At 34.5% G+C, this 18,212-nt stretch overlaps 2 non-coding genes across 2 annotated transcripts; both read right to left on the bottom strand.

Annotated features, from left to right (window-relative positions):
- Positions 1–13,232: 13,232 nt before the first annotated feature.
- TRNAG-GCC (transfer RNA glycine (anticodon GCC)) lies at positions 13,233–13,303 on the bottom strand. The gene has a single exon. It is a non-coding gene; the product is annotated as a tRNA-Gly (tRNA).
- Positions 13,304–13,375: 72 nt separating this feature from the next.
- TRNAA-UGC (transfer RNA alanine (anticodon UGC)) lies at positions 13,376–13,448 on the bottom strand. Its single transcript has one exon. It is a non-coding gene; the product is annotated as a tRNA-Ala (tRNA).
- Positions 13,449–18,212: the final 4,764 nt, after the last annotated feature.

The raw sequence follows: 18,212 nt of genomic DNA, 5'->3' as shown, positions 1-18,212 counted from the left end.
AATAAATAAAGATTTATTTAATTAATAGAAGAATTAAGCTTAGATAATTAAATAAATAAAATATTTATTTAATTAGACTGGACAATTTTAGGTGTCTACATTTTGCCCCTCTTTGAGACAATGCGACTTGTCGCGTTGTTTCAAAGAAGATAAGATGAACTGATACAGAGTTGCCCCAGAATGGGAATGATATGCCCCCTCGAGAGATTGGATGAAAATGTCTGGAAAGATTGTAGATAATCTCTCAATAAGAAAGAAAAGATAGAATGGATTGACCGAATAAAGTGATAGAGTCACGGGATAACGAAGACTGACTCGGGAAACGAAAGCGAGGGCTAGGGTAGGCTATAAGATAGACCACGGGGGAAAATACATCCTCATTGTCATCTACACATCCATGAGAGCACATTGCAGAGTGAAAATAGAGCAGGAGCAGTCAGCAGCGATGGCTTTCACTCACAGATTCGACCGCGTTCGTCGATTTCAGAGGCCAGCAGAGGCAGGAGAGTCGGTAAGTACCACCAAACCTCCTCGTACTTTGATGCATTTATTGTTGTCATAAATGCATGTCAAGTAGGGTAATAAATGCACTTAGACTAGGGTCCAAAAAGTGTCAAAAAATGTCCAGGCGCGTCTGTGCAGAGCATAGGCACGTCTGTGTCAAGAAGGCGCATTTGCATTTGAAAAGTGTAAAGTTGCATCTTCTAGGTCAAATCGGCAATTCTGTGATAAACATATGCTGTCGATTGGATAAGCTGCTGAGAGGATACACTCAAGCAGGTCCTCTAGGAAGACTAGGATAGATCAAGGCACTTTGTGATGAACAGTGAGTACCAAGATAGAGTACTTTGTGATGAACAAGGAGTACTGAAATATGAGCAGCACTTTGTGATGAACAGGGAGTGCGAATGTGAGTAACACTTTGTGATGAACAGGGAGTGTCACACACGTAGTACTTTGTGATGAAAAGGAAGCCACTAGGATAAATAGCAACACTTTGTGATGAACAGTGAGTGTCACTAGGGTAAATAGCCATATGCATTTAGATAGCGAGTAGCATTTTGTGATAAACAGTGAATGCCACTATAACTGACATGATTGAGTTGTTTGACTGCAGGAGTATTTGCCGATGCAAGAGTCACGAGAGAGATTCCCATCGACGCAGAGGTTGCGACCTAAGTTGTCACTCGAGGACAGAGCTTCCATCGAGGAGATGGGTTTGAGACATGTGTTGTACGTGCCTAAGTTTCGGGCAAACATGGGTTTGCTGACTGTGCTGGCTGAGAGATGGCACTCTGAGACATGCACGTTTCATCTGCCGATGGGTGAGATGATAGTCACCCTGGAGGATGTATATAGGATTATGCAGATACCGATTGATGGGGAGCTGATTCCGTACAATCGAGACGGAGACAGGGATGCCCTTAGATGAGTGTTCTAGGATCCAAGACTGGAGATGAGGGTGGGACACATGGCATGGGATACCATGACATGGATAGGATTAGCACTACCAATAGTGTTGGCAGGAGTGATCAGTGAGTTCCTCTGTATCAGTTTTGTACCATTTTGTATAATGATGTAGACACCTGTGGATGATTGTAGCCATATGATTTTGACATCATTGTATCATGACACTTTATATATATATATGAGATGATTCATCTTTGCGGCAGCTATATGCATGTGTACCTATGTGATGAGATGTTCTTATGTGATGCTTATGATATGGATGCAAATATGTATATGATGCAATGCAATATTTTTTTTTTGTTCTTTTATGTTTTATATGTGTATGCATGATGCAAATGTGAATGTAAGTAATGCAGATGAATATGATAATGCAAATGTAAATTGTGCTAACAGGTGTTGTGTGCAGGATGTGATGCAGTTGTGATATCTATATGTATGTATGAAATGCTTATATGTGGTAATGTAGGTGAAACTACATGAAATGCAAATGTTTTTGGTGTGTCATTATACTCAGTCATGTGATAGCGGGCTACGCGGACTCGAGAAGGACGGTGGAAGTCAATCAAGGAAGGGGGGATGGAAGACAGAAGATATGAAAGTGAAAGAGCTTCTTGTGCGTTATCATCATTGAGCTTTATTATGGCAAGTAGGTTATGACAATCGAGGCATATGTTCGACCCAGAAAGTCATTGTACCTATTTGCATGGAGATAAGACAGTCACAAACAAGGAATGCCCCAATTCATACTAGACTCACAGTGTCCTCATATCCTTGGACAAGTCATAGCATTACTAAGAGACAATCCACAAACAGAAAATACAAATAGGTGACGATACCCCATCCTCGCCTTTCTAGTCAAAGACATCCCGGAAAAGCTAAAAGACATGTCACCAAAAAAAGATGAAATCAAAAGAAAACCAAGACTCGACACCAACATCCACTGTAGTCCTCAAGTTTAGTGTCTCTTGTCACTTGTATAAGTTGTATTTGATTGTGGTCACAATGTTTACTTTCACAGAAAGGATAGATAGCACTGAACCATAATGTTGTCTGAGTTTGTTGAAAGATTTGATTTGTTGAAGCCCATTGTTGCTGCTGTGTCTCATCTGAAACTGACTGAATCCATGAAACTGATACTTTATTGCGGAGAAGATGAAACTTTATTGCGGATCTGTGATGCAAATGTTGCTTTATTGCGGATTTTGCACGAATAGACTGAAGAAAGCTGGAAGAAACTTTACTCCTCCAAACATGTGATGTTCTTAGTTCCACACCCATCACTAGACGTAGGATTTGCCTTAGCCATAGATAGGGTCTGATTTATTATGGATGGAAAGGGAGGTGAAAAGGGAGGTTTATTATGAATGGCTAACCAATCTTGGGTAGATCAATAACAAGCCATGATGGGAATGGGTAAGTTTATTATGAACGAATAGGTTGTGAGTGTGTGCAAAGTGAAATGATGAAAGTGGATCCTAAAGGAGGGAGGAGCAATGTCTCTATGCATAGCATTGGTGACCCAATTTTCACCATGGTACTTGCCCAGGGTGCCACCGAAGTGGTTTTCACCATTGGACGAAATTATTTCTCTTTACTCTTTTTGATTTTTCAATGTTTTTTGTGTCACAAGGTGCCTGTTTGCCAGGTTTTCACCAAGTAACGATTTTTTTGTTTTATAATTTTTTTTGTGTGTTTTTGAATTAGGATACTCTGAAGAGCTATGTGTAGAACTTGCGAAGGTGCATGCTATTGATAGGATCCTCCAAAGGTTTACCTTCTGTAGTTGAGAGCTGATATGCACCAGATCCATATGCTGCTGTAATAATGTAGGGACCCAGCCAGTTTGGTTCAAACTTGTCCTTCTTCTCTCTGTCTTGTTGATTTTTAGGATTTTCTCTGAGGACTAAGTCACCTACCTCAAATGTGCAAGGCTTGACCTTGTGATTGTAGTTGCATTGTTCCTTGACTGAATGATGTGTAGCTCGAGTGACTGTCTTCCTTGATGAAGGAATTGAGATAAAATTACTAGTGTGTGGACTACACAGGCCCGTATGCGTGTCACCTAAAGAAGTTCGAACATCCCTGATAACAAATTCCTTTGAGGAAGCTCCATTAAAGGTCCTTGATGTATCGCCAGAAGGGAAAGGATGTGTGGAACAAGTGGATGAGTTATGAAGGCTTATGATTGCAAAAAGAAGTGAAAGTATGATAGCATGATGGAGACTTAGGATCAACAAGTATGCTTTTTGACGTAAAATTTTAGAACTTTTGCCCCCAGTTATTTTGATATTAGGGGAGATCAACTCTTTCTCTTTTTGCTTCATAGGATTATTATCCTTGACTTTAATTTTTGGAGAGTCCAATAGCTTTTGATTTTGATTTTGATCTGGACTAAAGGACTTTTCTTTATTTTTGACTTTTAGATTTTTCTTTTCAAAGCTTGATTTTTTATCCCCAATGAGTAAGGGCTTTTGTAATTCTTGTTGATCCAAGTCTGGAAGTGGAGTGGAAATGGAAGGAGTGGATGAAATGGTAAGGCTATGTGAGTTATCAAGAGGGTTGGCGATAGACTCAATAGATTCTTTGTTGGAACCACTCTTAGGACTATTGATATCAAGAGATGCTTGCACCACTAGAGGAGATTTGCATTCAGAATTAGTAGCCACAACACTAGGTGCTTCGTACCCAATTCCTTGCAAATTATTTATAGATTGTTCTTGTTGACTGAATACCTTAGGAGATAGTGGGAGTTGATCAACATGAAAAATATACTCACCACATCCCATGTCTTTAATCTTGAATTTTTCTTTTAGCTCTGTTTGTTTTGACGTAGAAACTTTTAATGATTCTAGATCCACATATGCTGAAGATGGAACAACTTCTCGATTGACTGGAATTGTTATTTCTGATCTAAGTCACAAATTGTTGCAATATATGAATGGATTTAGATCCGCTTTGATAGTCACTTCAACTCCATTGTGTGGAAACTTGATGCATCGATGATATGTAGATGGGACTGCGCTCATCTCATGAATCCATGGGCGTCCCAAGAGTATGTTGTATGTGAGATCGATGTCTAGGACTTGACAAACCACATCCTTTGTAACTGGCCCAACTCTGAGAGGTAAGGTGACTGTGCCCTTGGATGAACGCTCTTCATCATCATATGCCTTGATGGTGATTTTGTTTGTAGAATTCACAGCTTTATCAGAATATCCCAATTGTGTGATAGTTCTTAATGTGCAAATGTTTAGACCTGCTCCTCCATCTATCAGGACTCGTTTTATTCGATGTTTGTGCATGAAGGCTTCAATGTGTAATGGTGCATTATGTGGCTGACTTACGGAGGCATCATCGGCTTCTGTGAATGTAAGGGAGTGTGGAATGGAAAGGTATCCCACCATGGCTTGAAATTGGTCCACGTTTAGATCAGCAGGAACAATAGTGTCTCTCAATATTTTGTCAAGAATAGCTTTATGTGCAGGGGATATGCGTAGGAGCTCAAGAATGGAGATGAGCGCGGGTGTCTTCCCTAATTGTTCTACAAGGTCATACTTAGGTTTGGTTGATGAGGAAGTGGTGTTCTTGGCTGGAGCACCTTGCAAAGTGATTTTACCTCGGCGGGTTGTAACATGACATTCAGAGGTAGGTTCCGAAGAAGATCCAACACCTTTTAGGACAATCTTGGGTCTCTGAGTAGGATTCTCAGGGTTTTTGTCCTTGATGATAATAGTAGAGACGTAATTGTCCATCGATATGTGATTGATAGTTGAATCATAGTTATAGGATTCTCTGGTATAGTTGGTTTGGTCATCTGTGGCTTTACCTTTTCCCTTGTCATGTTTTGGGAATGGTTCCTTAAACATCTCATGTTCTTGATTGGATGAATGTCCCTCAATCTCAATGTCACCTCTATCAATGAGATCTTGTATGATGTTTTTCAGTCGATGATAATTTCCTATCTTATGACCCTTGCTCTTATGAAATTCACAATACTCATCATCATTCCACCAATTTGGTTTAACCTTTGGTTCATATGGAGGAAAATCTGGAACTGTGATTACCTTGTTTGCCACAAGCTTCTTGAAAACTGACTCAAGTGGTTCTCCCAATAGAGTGTACTTCCTTTGTGATCTGTAAGTTGTTTGAGTATTCACCTGATTGTTTGTAGAACTTGATCCTGAAAAGATGACTTTGGGTCGCACTGTGTTGGCATCAACAACGCCATCATTGACTGTGTTCTTGTTTTTATTCCAAAATCTTGGCTTGTCTTTTCCTTTAAAGTCATCTTTGTTTTCCTTAAATATCTTGATGACTCCTTGTTCAATTAGAATCTTTTCTGTCGCTAAGCCTTTTTCAATAACGTCCTTGAAGGTGGACAAACAAGCTTTTCTTAGATCATAACCAATCTCTTTGTTAACATTTTGTGTGAACATTTCTACCATTTGTTTTTGTGGAATTTCACAAGAGCATCTGCTGGCTAGATTTCTCCATCTTTGTAAAAATGATGCAAAACATTCTCCCTCTTTTTGTTTGGTGTTGCACAAAGTAGTGACTGATATGTCTATCTCTATGTTGTAGGAGAAATGTTGAATAAATGCCTCTGCTAATTCACCCCATGACTTAATTCCAAGTGGAAGTTGGGAGAACCATTCCATAGCTTGATCACCTAAGCTTTGTGGGAATAATCTCATCAAATATGTCTCTTCTGCTGCTACCTCAATGCAAGCTGTGAAAAATTGTCTTATGTGTGCCTTAGGATCCCCTTTTCCTCTATACTTATCAAATTTAGGCGTCACAAAGTGTGTAGGAAAAGGAGGCATTGGAATGCTCTTGTCAAATGGATAAGGACATATGTCTCTCATTGTGTATGTTGGCTTCGGTGTATTTATGTCCTTCATTTTCTTTTGTAAGTCCCTGATTTGTTGCTCCAAATTGCTCTTAGGTGGAGATCGACTTCTTGGACCATACCCCATGCTTGAGGCACCAATTGGAGGAGGAGCATGTTGCATATATGGATGATATTGATCATACACATGTTCATATGGAGTAGGTCTGTAATGATGCTGTGTATATGGACCACTTGGTATAGATTCATGTTGAGGAGCGAAATATCTATTTTGTCCATGTATACCATACTCTACAGGCATGTCATGTTCTAATGTGTTACCCCCAAATTTGACACGAGGTTTCCTTGTGTCCAAATTTTGAGCATGCCTTTGAATATCCAATTGCTTTGGTGGTTGATCCTTAGCATTGGTATGTGATTGAGCATATCTGTCTGCATAAGACTTCCATAATGGTCTGCGAAGGTGAGTATCATATGCTTGACCATATGTATGTGGGACCTCTGGTTTTTGAAACAAAGATGATGGTGATTCAAGTACCATATGTGGTCCTCTATTGCCTCCACTATTAGGCCTCCTTTGATCCATGTTGGAGTGAGGTTGTTGCAAAGGTCGATTTTCCATTATTTGAGACATGTCAAAATCATGATGTATCTTGGCTCCACTTTGTGCCATCATTTGTAAGAAGTATTGTCTATCTCTCCTCATTATTTCCTCAACCAATCGATTGAAATGGGGATTCATAATGGATTCTTCCACATCTGCTGAATGTACTGAAAAGTTGTCCACATTGTCATTGTGTGTAGCATTGTTGTTTATAGTGTCCATGTTCTCAACATTTGGAATGTTTCTATAGACATCCATGTCAGGTAATGTAGTATGACGAGAATTGAAAAAGATATCATTGTCATACTCATAAGAACTCATGTTTGCGGACTCTTGAACCTCTTTAGTTTCTCTCCTAGATTTTTGAAGACGGGTTTCAACCATGAACTAGGTATTGACCAAGATGTTTGAGACTAGATGAAAAATGGAAAGAGTATGGAAGACCAAGAGTTGAATGGAATGTAAATGAGTCTGAAGTGTACTTGTAATGTCCAAAGTGTAAGACCAAGTATGTATGTAGTAGAGTAGGTGTGACTTCCAAAGAGAGGATAGTTTCTCTTGATGAGGTAAGTTGACCTTGACTCTAAGTAAAACCAAATGAGACCCAAAGGTAAGAAACCTTGATGAGGGACCACTTAGCAAAGTGTTGTTGTATGTAGTGTGTTGACAAAGTATGATGAGGACAAGCAAGTGACCTTTTGACTCAAGTTTAGACAAATGTGAATGTAATGTAAGGTGTAAAACAATGATGGATTTTGTGAGACCCAAAGACAAGTTGAATGCTAGATGAAAACCTGGAGAAACAACCTAGGAAGCTCAAGAATTCTGAAACTGATTGTTCTTGTTTGCTTGACTGTAAAATTTTTCCAATTTGTGAAGTTGTGACCAAATCTGAATGTTTGACTGTTTTTTCGTGACAAGAGGACACAATGTTGATGAGGACTCAATGTTTGCAAGTGTTTAGACTCTCCAAGAAAAGTGTGTTGTTTGATGTAAAAATGTTTTCCATACACTTGAAAACACAAAAGACACAATGTTTTGCTGTTTGGTTTTGAATGTTTTGAATGTTTAAAATAAGTCAAGCACAATTCTTATGGCTGGCCAAGACAATAGTTGTTGATCCCACATGAGGTTTTACCCCCGAGGCTACGCTATTCAGAGCGGATACTTAGATGCTTGACCTCACTGGCTCCACCCTCGGCACTCACTTCTCGGGTCAGCCAAGCATCAGTCCCCATGAAAACTCCCCGTGGTGAACTTTGTATCTCTACTAAGAACCGTATGTGTGTGGGCCGCTACCAGAGGTCCGACCTCCTGCCCCAACAACTAGAAGGATTTGGGCTTCTAAAACAAAAAGGTGCTAGTAAGGGCATCCGCTCGTGTGGCCATACATGCGGCACTTTCAGCTCTGTAAATACAGAAGGCTCCCAGCCGGTAGGGGTTAGGCCCTACAAATGATCAAATAAATTTGATCAAACGGGTTTATGGGGAGACATAGTGGCGGTATGAACTAATCAGCACACGTTATTCATAGTTTTCACCATGAATACATTTGATTATAGTGGTTCAGATGAGGTGGGTTTTCCTCGCTACCACTTGGGTCGTTCTCTTCTCACTAGTAGTCCTAATGACCACACGGGAAGACAGGCCCTCTAAAGATTAAACAAAAAGAGCCTATTGCTCAAGACACAAAAGACAATGATTCAATTTTAGTGCACCAATTGAAGTGTTTGCTAGTCTATGAAAACAAGGCACACAATAAAAATCCAAAAACCCTTGCCAAGGACCTGCAACAAAGATTTATTAGTAGTTTGGATTGTTTCAAATGATCACCCCTTCCTGCAAGCACACAAGTTAGGTAAATTTTAGATCCAAAAGACTTTGTGAAATAGGGGCCTTCAATAATGCGTTTTGTTGACCACTTCAAAGATCTGATTCATCATAAAAAAAGACCAACTATAAAATTTCAAGAGATTTCCAGAAATGTAAGAAAATCCAAAAAATTTGCTAATTTGCTCCAAAAATTAATTTTTTATGAAAAATCATAAAAAATTCATATAAAATGGAAAATCAATCCAAAAAATTTGAAATTTTTACTGGAGAGTCTCGATGGTCTTTCAAACTTGTGCAAAAAATTTTCTGCAACAAATCCAAGCAGTTTGTGAGATATGAGTAAAATAATGCAAAACCCTAATTTTCAAATATCTGATTTTTGAGGAATGATTTTGCATCAAATTTAAAATAAAAAAGAATAGATCTTGTGTATAATTCTGAGAGATTTCCAAAAATGTAAGAAAATCTGAAAAATTCGCTAATTTTCTCTCAAAATTAATTTATTATGAAAAATCATAAAAACTTCATACAAAATACAAAATAGATCCAAAAAATCTGCAATTTTTATTGAATCTGTCTGATACTTTTCCTGACCTGCACAAAAAAATTTATGTCAAAATTCAAATCGGTTTGTGAGATCTGATCAAAATAAGGAAAAACCTTAATTTTTAAAGATCCGATTTTTAGGAAAATATTTTGCATCAAAATTAAATTCACAAAGAACAGATCCTATGTATATTTATGAGAGATTTCTAGAAATATAAGAAAATCCAAAAAATTCTCTCATTTGCTCTCAAAATTATTTTTTTATGAAAAATCATAAAAAATTCATAGAAAATAAAAATGTGCTCCAAAAATTCTGAATTTTGGCTTGAGAGCTCCTGATACTTTCTTCAACCTACAAAAAAGATTTGGTGCAAAATTTCTTAGCCGTTTGTGAGATATGATAGAATCTCTCCAAGATCTTGATTTTGTGTCCAAAACCCTAGCTGCACAAGGTTATTCTCCAAATTGTTTTACAAAATAGCAATATAGGGTTAGAAAAATCTACAAAAAACATAGATCTAAGAAAAATCCATGTCCCACGGGGTGTGCCAAAATGTATATGGTGAAAATGGATAACAATAATAACAATATTGAAAGGCTAAATGAATTCAACCACAAAACCCTAGCCTAACAATCAACAAAGATCCACCATAACATATGAAGATTACCTAAGACAATGCAAATCAAATGAAATCACAAAGATTATACCATCACATGTCCAATAGGGTTTTGATCTCCATTCTTCCTATCTCCATTGATCTTGCTTGATATATTTGCTCTCATATTTTATGTGCACAAGAACTCAACAAAGAACGGAATGTGGTTGCAAGTAGGATCGTAGTGTAGTCAATTGCATAAAAGATGATTAGCATGAATGATTAGAATGATTGATTAGAATGCATAGAACGATTAGGATGAATGATTAGGGTTTGATAATGAGGGAAGCATCTCCTTATATAGAAGACACTATATGAAATGGAGGGATAAGATTGAGAGGTGTAAAAGGAGGTCGGCTATGATTAGAGGGTAGGTAAAAGAAATAATAAAATAATGAAAGGGTAGGTAGTGTATGAATTAAGAGATGAATGACATGTGTCATGGGTAGAAAAGGATAATGAATTAATTAAATAAATAAAGATTTATTTAATTAATAGAAGAAGTGGGATCAATTAAATAAATAAGATATTTATTTAATTTAAGAAAAGGATAATTTAAATAAATAGATGTATTTATTTAAATGAGAAATAAGGCTAGAAGAGGATAAATGAATTAATTAAATAAATAAAGATTTATTTAATTAATAGAAGAATTAAGCTTAGATAATTAAATAAATAAAATATTTATTTAATTAGATTGGACAATTTTAGGTGTCTACAGTGACCATAAAAATATTATAATGATTTTCTTGAATGACAATGATATAGACCTTGTTGAATAAAAAAGGTTACCCATGTACACTCTTAACGAGTGGTAATTTATTCTATCTAGTATAATCATATGAATGGAGTGTAACATTTCACGTGAAAAAAAAACCAATATGTGTTTGATATTGCTCATATAAGAATAAAGGCAATAATAATGGCATTAAATAGATGTAAAATCAAAATATATGACAAATTGTAATATACAAATTTACAATGAATTTTTCTCCAAATTACTTATAGTTTGTAATATTTGTTGAAAATTATGAATAAAAATTGTTATTAATATATTCAAAAAACAAATACTTTAGATTCTATGAAAAAATATAATTAAAAGATAACATAAAAATAAAGGTTCCAAGTAAGAAGATATTATCTTTGATAGTTTGGAGTTACCACAAATGAGCTACATTGTATGGCTTCCTATTTGATTATTACCACCTATTGATCTTTGATAATGGGCCAAAATAAAATGTCACCCAATTGTAAATTATAAAAGCAACTAAAAATTAGTCTCTCAAACAATCAATTGAAGAATTACCCTTTTAGTACAAAAAAGCAATTAAAAATCTAACATGTTAGATTCCCAAAGAATATCAAATTCAAGTGGATTTTTAATAACAATATGGTGGAAAAGATAGTCTTAAGTTAAAAAGGCTCAAATCTGTATGGATCAAAAATGAAAATAAAGAAATGCACAACACATAGATTTTAAATAAACACGTGCAAGTGCTGAGAATATAATTAAGTGAAGCTAGTGAGGTGTTAAGTAAAAGCTTAACTTTAGCCTTACAACTTGATAGAGTGATGCTCAACCTACCTAAGAAATCATTCTAATATAATAATTAACGACTCTAATAATAAAATTTCACTCAATTCTCACGTATTTAATTAAACTAACAAGGTAAATCTAGGATATTTGTAACTTTTGCAATTTAAATTATTAAAAGTTATTATGTAAAATATAAACTAAGGTTTATGAAGAAATTGTATGTTGTTTCTTTTTACTGACAAATTTTGTTATTTTTAACAACGATTGTTCAGTTGAACTTATTTGATCATTGTAAGGTTTGTTGTATGTCAATAACATGATCCTTTTTGTGGTATTATTTAAGTTTCATCATTCAATTCTAGATCCATCTTTAAATGAAATGCATATAGATCTCTATAAATTTATCTTATTAGCAGTCTAGATAGGATTGTAAGAGCTATAGATGGAACTTTGACTATCACACCATAAGACATGAGATCGAGCTAAGGAAGTTCTAAACATGTCAACAATGAATTACGTATGCAAAAAAGATCTCTATAATTAACAAGACTAAAGCCAAGGATATTGACATATCCTAATGTGGAATTCCTACATAAATGTCACTTTCCCAATCTAAGAACATATCCCACAAGATGAGTAGAAACACTAGAAGTATACTTAATCTTAAAGGAAATAGTGGCTTGATTATTTTTAGATATATGAGATTTTTTACTTTACATTGTCACTCATGAGGGCCTCGTGCATGTTGAATGACTAGGGCTACAAGTGAGATGTCATGGACACCTCCTAACTATTGGTACAAAGGAGCAATAACTAGAATATTGTCCTCTTCACATAAAACTTCTCATTCTTTTATAGTTTCTTTTTAAGTTTAAATAGTTTATGGGGTTGCTTGAATACACCCAACAAATACAAAAAATACAAACTAACATGTCTTGAAAGATTCCTAGATGAATATTTAGCAATATGCATAAAGCACATTATATGGCTTATCAATATTTTATTCAAAATATTAATCTTATTTTTTATATAATTAATTTATTATATTATTTAGTGTGTCATTTAATACCATGCATATGCATACATGTTCGTGGGGTCAAGAAAAGAAATTTTGGGGATGTTGTTAGTCCAAGGTAATAACGAGGAGAAAATAGTTTTTGAGCTAGCAATGTCTTAGGAATTGTGTAATATACGATAAAGAGTTGAGTTGACATTAAGTCTCTATGAATGATATATAAGTGACCCAAAAGGAGCTCACAACTCTAGGATGAGAGGTTGCAACAAATAGTAAATTATGTCGATAGTTGAGTTTGATAGCAAGAGTTTAAAATGATGCATGAACAAGCAAGTGATTAGATGGTCACCTTATTTTCAAAAAAATTATGATATACCTATGTACTTTTTGAATTGACACAAAGAAATCATAGTTAAAAACAACAAATATAAAAAACATATGTAAGATATTCAAAATGAAGAAGATAAACTTAATGAATAAATATGAAAAATAGCTATCCATGAAAAAAACATTTTCATAAATTAAAATATTTTGAAAACTTAAAACACCCTACCAAACAAGGGTGTTCTACTCCAATAAGATACTAACGTACTTTCTAGACATTATAAAAAATATAATTAATAAACAAAACCAACTTTAAAAAAGTAGTAAAATGTTAAACATATAATGAAAATAATGTATCATATATGAGACGTGATAAAATACGGAGAGCCAAAAAGATATGCACCAGCCGGGAATCGAACCCGGGTCTGTACCGTGGCAGGGTACTATTCTACCACTAGACCACTGGTGCGATTATTTTTTAAAACTATAAAAGTTAAATTTGATGATTTACAAACAGACAAAAGGAAACAAAAATCTAATATGGAGATGCGGGGTATCGAACCCCGTACCTCTCGCATGCAAAGCGAGCGCTCTACCGTTTGAGCTACATCCCCGTCGTACTTTTATTTCACAAATTTAATTTAGTAAAACAAATTTTGTGACGTGCAACACACGTCATTACAGCTCGCCATGGGCTGCATCCATCAAGGCTTTAAACATTTATACACTTCAACACACATGTTGGGCTACCGATTTGCATCGCTTTACTATTTTTTAACCGTCTTAAAAGAGGCACCATAACCAAGAGGAATCTAATAGAGGATTAAAAAATTTAATATAAATTTGTTTGTGATCATGTATTTATGGGTTCTTTCTATTTGTATCAATTTCAAATCACTATTTCAAACATATAAAGTACCACTAGAACTACTAAAAATCAAAATATAGCCTAACAACTTTTTGATCCCATCACTACATTTCTTTGCATCTATTTTTTAAGACAAAAGTGCTCTCCACCCTTCCAAAGCTATCATTTTTATACAAGATATCCTACTAAATTGTTATTCAAGCAATCCCAATGTATTCATATAATGTTACTTTCACTAAATCACTTCTTCAAAATGAAAGTCAAATCAAGAGGCCTCTAGGAAGAATTTAAATTTGGAATTCCAAATTCGTAACATCAAACGTCAAGTGGCCCAACTGTTCAAGAATAGGAAGCTCTACATTGCTCAAGGTCTAGGCTTTTTCATTTTGAATTAGCATCTCGGCTGGTTGATTTTTTCCTAGCTCTGTTATGGCTGGTTGTTCTCTTATACAACTGTATTTCCAAGATTTCATCTTATGTAATGCTATTGTATGTTGTTGTTTAGTATATTCTAGCTGGTTATTTTTTGTACTGCTACTATGTTTCACAACGAGTTGGTGTTGTTATGTGCTATTCAACTGGTCCATGTTGTTTTTTGTTTGTATGATCATGTCTTAGTCTTTGATCCTTCTTGACAGTATTTTAACTGTCATTCTTATGTAATTCTTTTCTACATTACTTCAATAAAATAAAAATGAAAGTCAAAGTCATCCCTTTTTCTTTTCTATTGTGAAAAATCATGATCTTGGTATTGTTAGTGTTAAGTTGTATACCCACATCTTTGTAAAAGTGCTCAAGGAAAAACAAGTGCTCTTGTAACCCTTGAGTGAGCCTAGTGATTGAAAAAAAGTCATTATATAAAAGAAACTTGACAACATATTCTCCTAGAATAATATCATCCCCACCTTTCAAATTCAACCATTCTTCAAGTTTGTCATGATATAGGCCAAAACATGTAAGATATAATAGACAGACATGCTTAATTCTAATGTCAATCCTAGATTTTTTTGAAGTACCCACTTGAGGTTTAGTTATTCTCCAAGACTCTTCATAGAGTATATGGATAGATCCTTTGAATTGCACTAGGATACTAAGATCCTTCGCAATAACTTATTCCTAAGAACTATGTTGAAAACCTTCTTGACATCAATAAAGTAGCAATTATAAGCTATATCTTTCTCATTCTTGAACTTTTTGATACAATGCTTGAATGAGACATCTAATAAAACTGGAACATTTTAGATAAGATTAGCTTGACACCTACTTATAAACCAATAAATGGTCTAATTCTTATATTATTCCTTGTAATACACATTATTGCATATTACAAAGGCAAATCAACTATTTGGAAAATGTTACCATTGCAATGGAGGGGTTTACAGACCAAAACATTTAAAATTTATATAAAAAAGCTTTCATTGTGGGACATGATGGATAATAGATAATATTTTTTGAATAGTTGTTATGGTGTGGCACACATACTTCCCTAGTTAAATACATTACAAGAACTACTACTTGAAAATAAAAAGTTTAATGAAAATGTTCCTAAAGCACCAACTCGTGTTGGCAAGTACTTGTATATGGACAATTTTGAAGGTGAACATGTATAATAAATATCACTTTAATTGCATTGTAAGAAAACTTGGTGAAATTGGAAAGTATTTGAATGTAAAGTTTACATACTATTTGTGTGTGTGAAAAGTGGACCTGTATCTGTAAGCACAACACTTCAATCAAGTCATTACATGTATGGTTAGACAGATATAAACATGAATATGAAAACCATAACAAATCGACCCATTGCCTTCTAAAAGATGCGAGTATAAAATTGCTCTCAGATTTGTATAAGCAATCCAGTGACTAGACAATGCCAAGACAGAGGATTTTAATCTATATGAGCATGATACTAATGCTAGATGGATGCAATATTAATCTAACAAGATTTAAGCAATAAATGAGTAAATGATTTAAATATGTATGCAATAAGTAATATGTGAATATCTAAATGCAAATTCTCGATGAACCTAGAGCAAAAACAACATAATAACAATATATTCTCCAGGATTTTTGAATGAGAGATGAGGGCCTGAATTTATAGAAAATTCAGAAAGAAACCAAAGGCTGAGATCAAATGATAATGAGCGGTCAAGATTTTCCAAGAAGAAGCACAATCCAAGTGAATTGATGTGATTGGATGCTTTTCTCAGTTTTAAAGAAAATTGAACTAAAACTAAGATAAAATCAGAAAAAACTGATTTATTCTCTATTTCATTCAATTTTAATATTTAATTGTTTTAATTGCTTTCTTCGAAATTATCTATCAATTTTTAATTTGTTTTTTTCAAGATTATCTCCAATTGATTTCTTTTCTCAATTTTTAATTCTTTTTTGTCAATTAATTCCTTTTTTGATTTATTTCATTTTTTGAAGATTTGTGCTCATAATTTCCAAATCCTCTTTCTTGATTTGTTTCCTTTTTTGAAGATTTATGACAATTTTTATTTATTTTTCAAATTAATTCCTCTTTTTGATGATTTAATGGCAAATTGATTTATTTAATTAAATATGCAAAAGATATTTAAATAAAATAAATAAGATAATTGTTTAAAATGATTTACTTGGAATGATTTAATTAATTAAATAAATATTTAATTAATATTGATTGATTAATTTTCCATGTGACATTTGATAATTAAAAGATTAATTGTGTGCTCAAGATTTATTTAATTGCCTTTGGTTAGGACCTTGGTGATGTTGTTGAGATTAGGGGCTCATGGTTTAGATGACCATTTTTAGGGTATTACATTTGCCCCTCTTTGAATTAATGTGCGAGCAACACGTTGGTTCAAAGAAAAGTTGATGTCTAGGAGATACCAGTTCTGAACTTGATTGATCACGAACTAGATGAAAGTGAGGTGTTAAGCTTGAATCGAAGTGACGAAGCTGAATGAAGTCTGATTAAAGAGATACCATTCCCGAACTTGATTGAACTTAGGAACGATAGAAAACAAAAGATACCGAACTTAAACTTGATTGATCAAGAAGCGGATCTTACTGTTCTAGAACTTGATTGATCTAAACACAGCCAGTGATGATAAAAAAATTGATCTTGAACTTGATTGATCAAGATATGATGAGCAAAGATAAATTGTCCAGCTTGATCCAAAGCGACGAATACTGAACACCTGCTTAGATTGAGTGTGATCAAAGAAACTCTTTAAACCCTTGATTGAGTTTAAACGAATAATCAGCTTGATGAAAAGCGATGAAACTGATTAACGTTAAGAGATTGATTCAGATGAAGACAAATATCAGCTTGATTTGAAGCGATGAAACTGATATGCCCCTAGCGATTGATTCGATTCAGATGATCGAGAGATCTCAACTTGATATAAAGCAATGAAGTTGAGATGCCCCTAGCGATGAAAATTTGATTGATTTTCTTTATTTGAAAAAGATGTGTTGCTCGACTTTTGATGAAGATTTGAAAATTTTCTCAAGATTGAAGATGTGAGGTTATAAGGTCACAAGTATGCCCCCTCAGAGTGAAATCGAAAGATAGCGAGGGTACATAATGATAGACAATTTCTTTAGCAATAATAAGTTGTTTTGAGCATGAAAGTGATTCAGAGGAATTTTTGAAAATTTAGCGAGAAATTGAGCGCAAAGTTGATTTGTAGAAATTAAATTGAGATTCAGCGTTGATTCATGAGAAATTGAGCGCAATTAGAAGAGAGAATGAGCTTTTGATGAAAAGTGCTAAGTGGTCAAAATTTTGTGAAATTTCGATGAGAGAGTTGACATCAGATTTCGATTTCGATCTTGAAAATGGACTTAGGACAACCGATTTACAAGCTCGTAATTTGATTTCATTGTACTTGTGTTGATTGATTATGAGATGTTGTTTTATATGTTTTATTCTATATGTATGCATTTCTTTTCAGTATAGATGAATGAATGCAAATGATCATGAATGTCTATTTTTCTTTCTTTTTATGCAAATAAATGAGGAGAATGAGTAACTAGTAATGCAAATGTTTATTTTTCTTCATGCAATAATATGAATGCAAATAAGTATAAAATGAAATGCATGAATCTATATAAAATGCTCATGTATGCAACTAACATCTCAATACACAAGTACTCGATCGGAGAAATGATGAAAAGAGACCACTTAGCTAAGAAATGATGAAGCTTCCAAGTCCCATTCAGAAGATACAGAGATTAGTGTTACCATACCGAAATCACTCTACATTCACGAGATGCAGAATGAAATGCAAGATGAGATGCAAAATGCAACCTAAACCTTGTCACTGGATTGTGAAAAGCTTAATTTTCATCATTGAGCGTTTTACAATTATAGTAGGCATAATAGAGTTCATTTCTTTTTATGTGCAATATTAATTATCTTGTCCGCAATGACCCTTTTTCTGTTCATATCGTTGGACAAATTACGCATGGACTCGGATTGCACAATAAAGAAATGCCCTCAAAATAGACAAAGAAATGA

Source organism: Cryptomeria japonica, chromosome 10 (assembly GCF_030272615.1).
Source record: "Cryptomeria japonica chromosome 10, Sugi_1.0, whole genome shotgun sequence".
In the NCBI taxonomy this organism is placed as follows: Eukaryota; Viridiplantae; Streptophyta; class Pinopsida; order Cupressales; family Cupressaceae; genus Cryptomeria; species Cryptomeria japonica.
The sequence above is the reverse complement of the archived record's forward strand: the minus strand, read 5'-3'. Positions and strand labels throughout refer to the sequence as shown.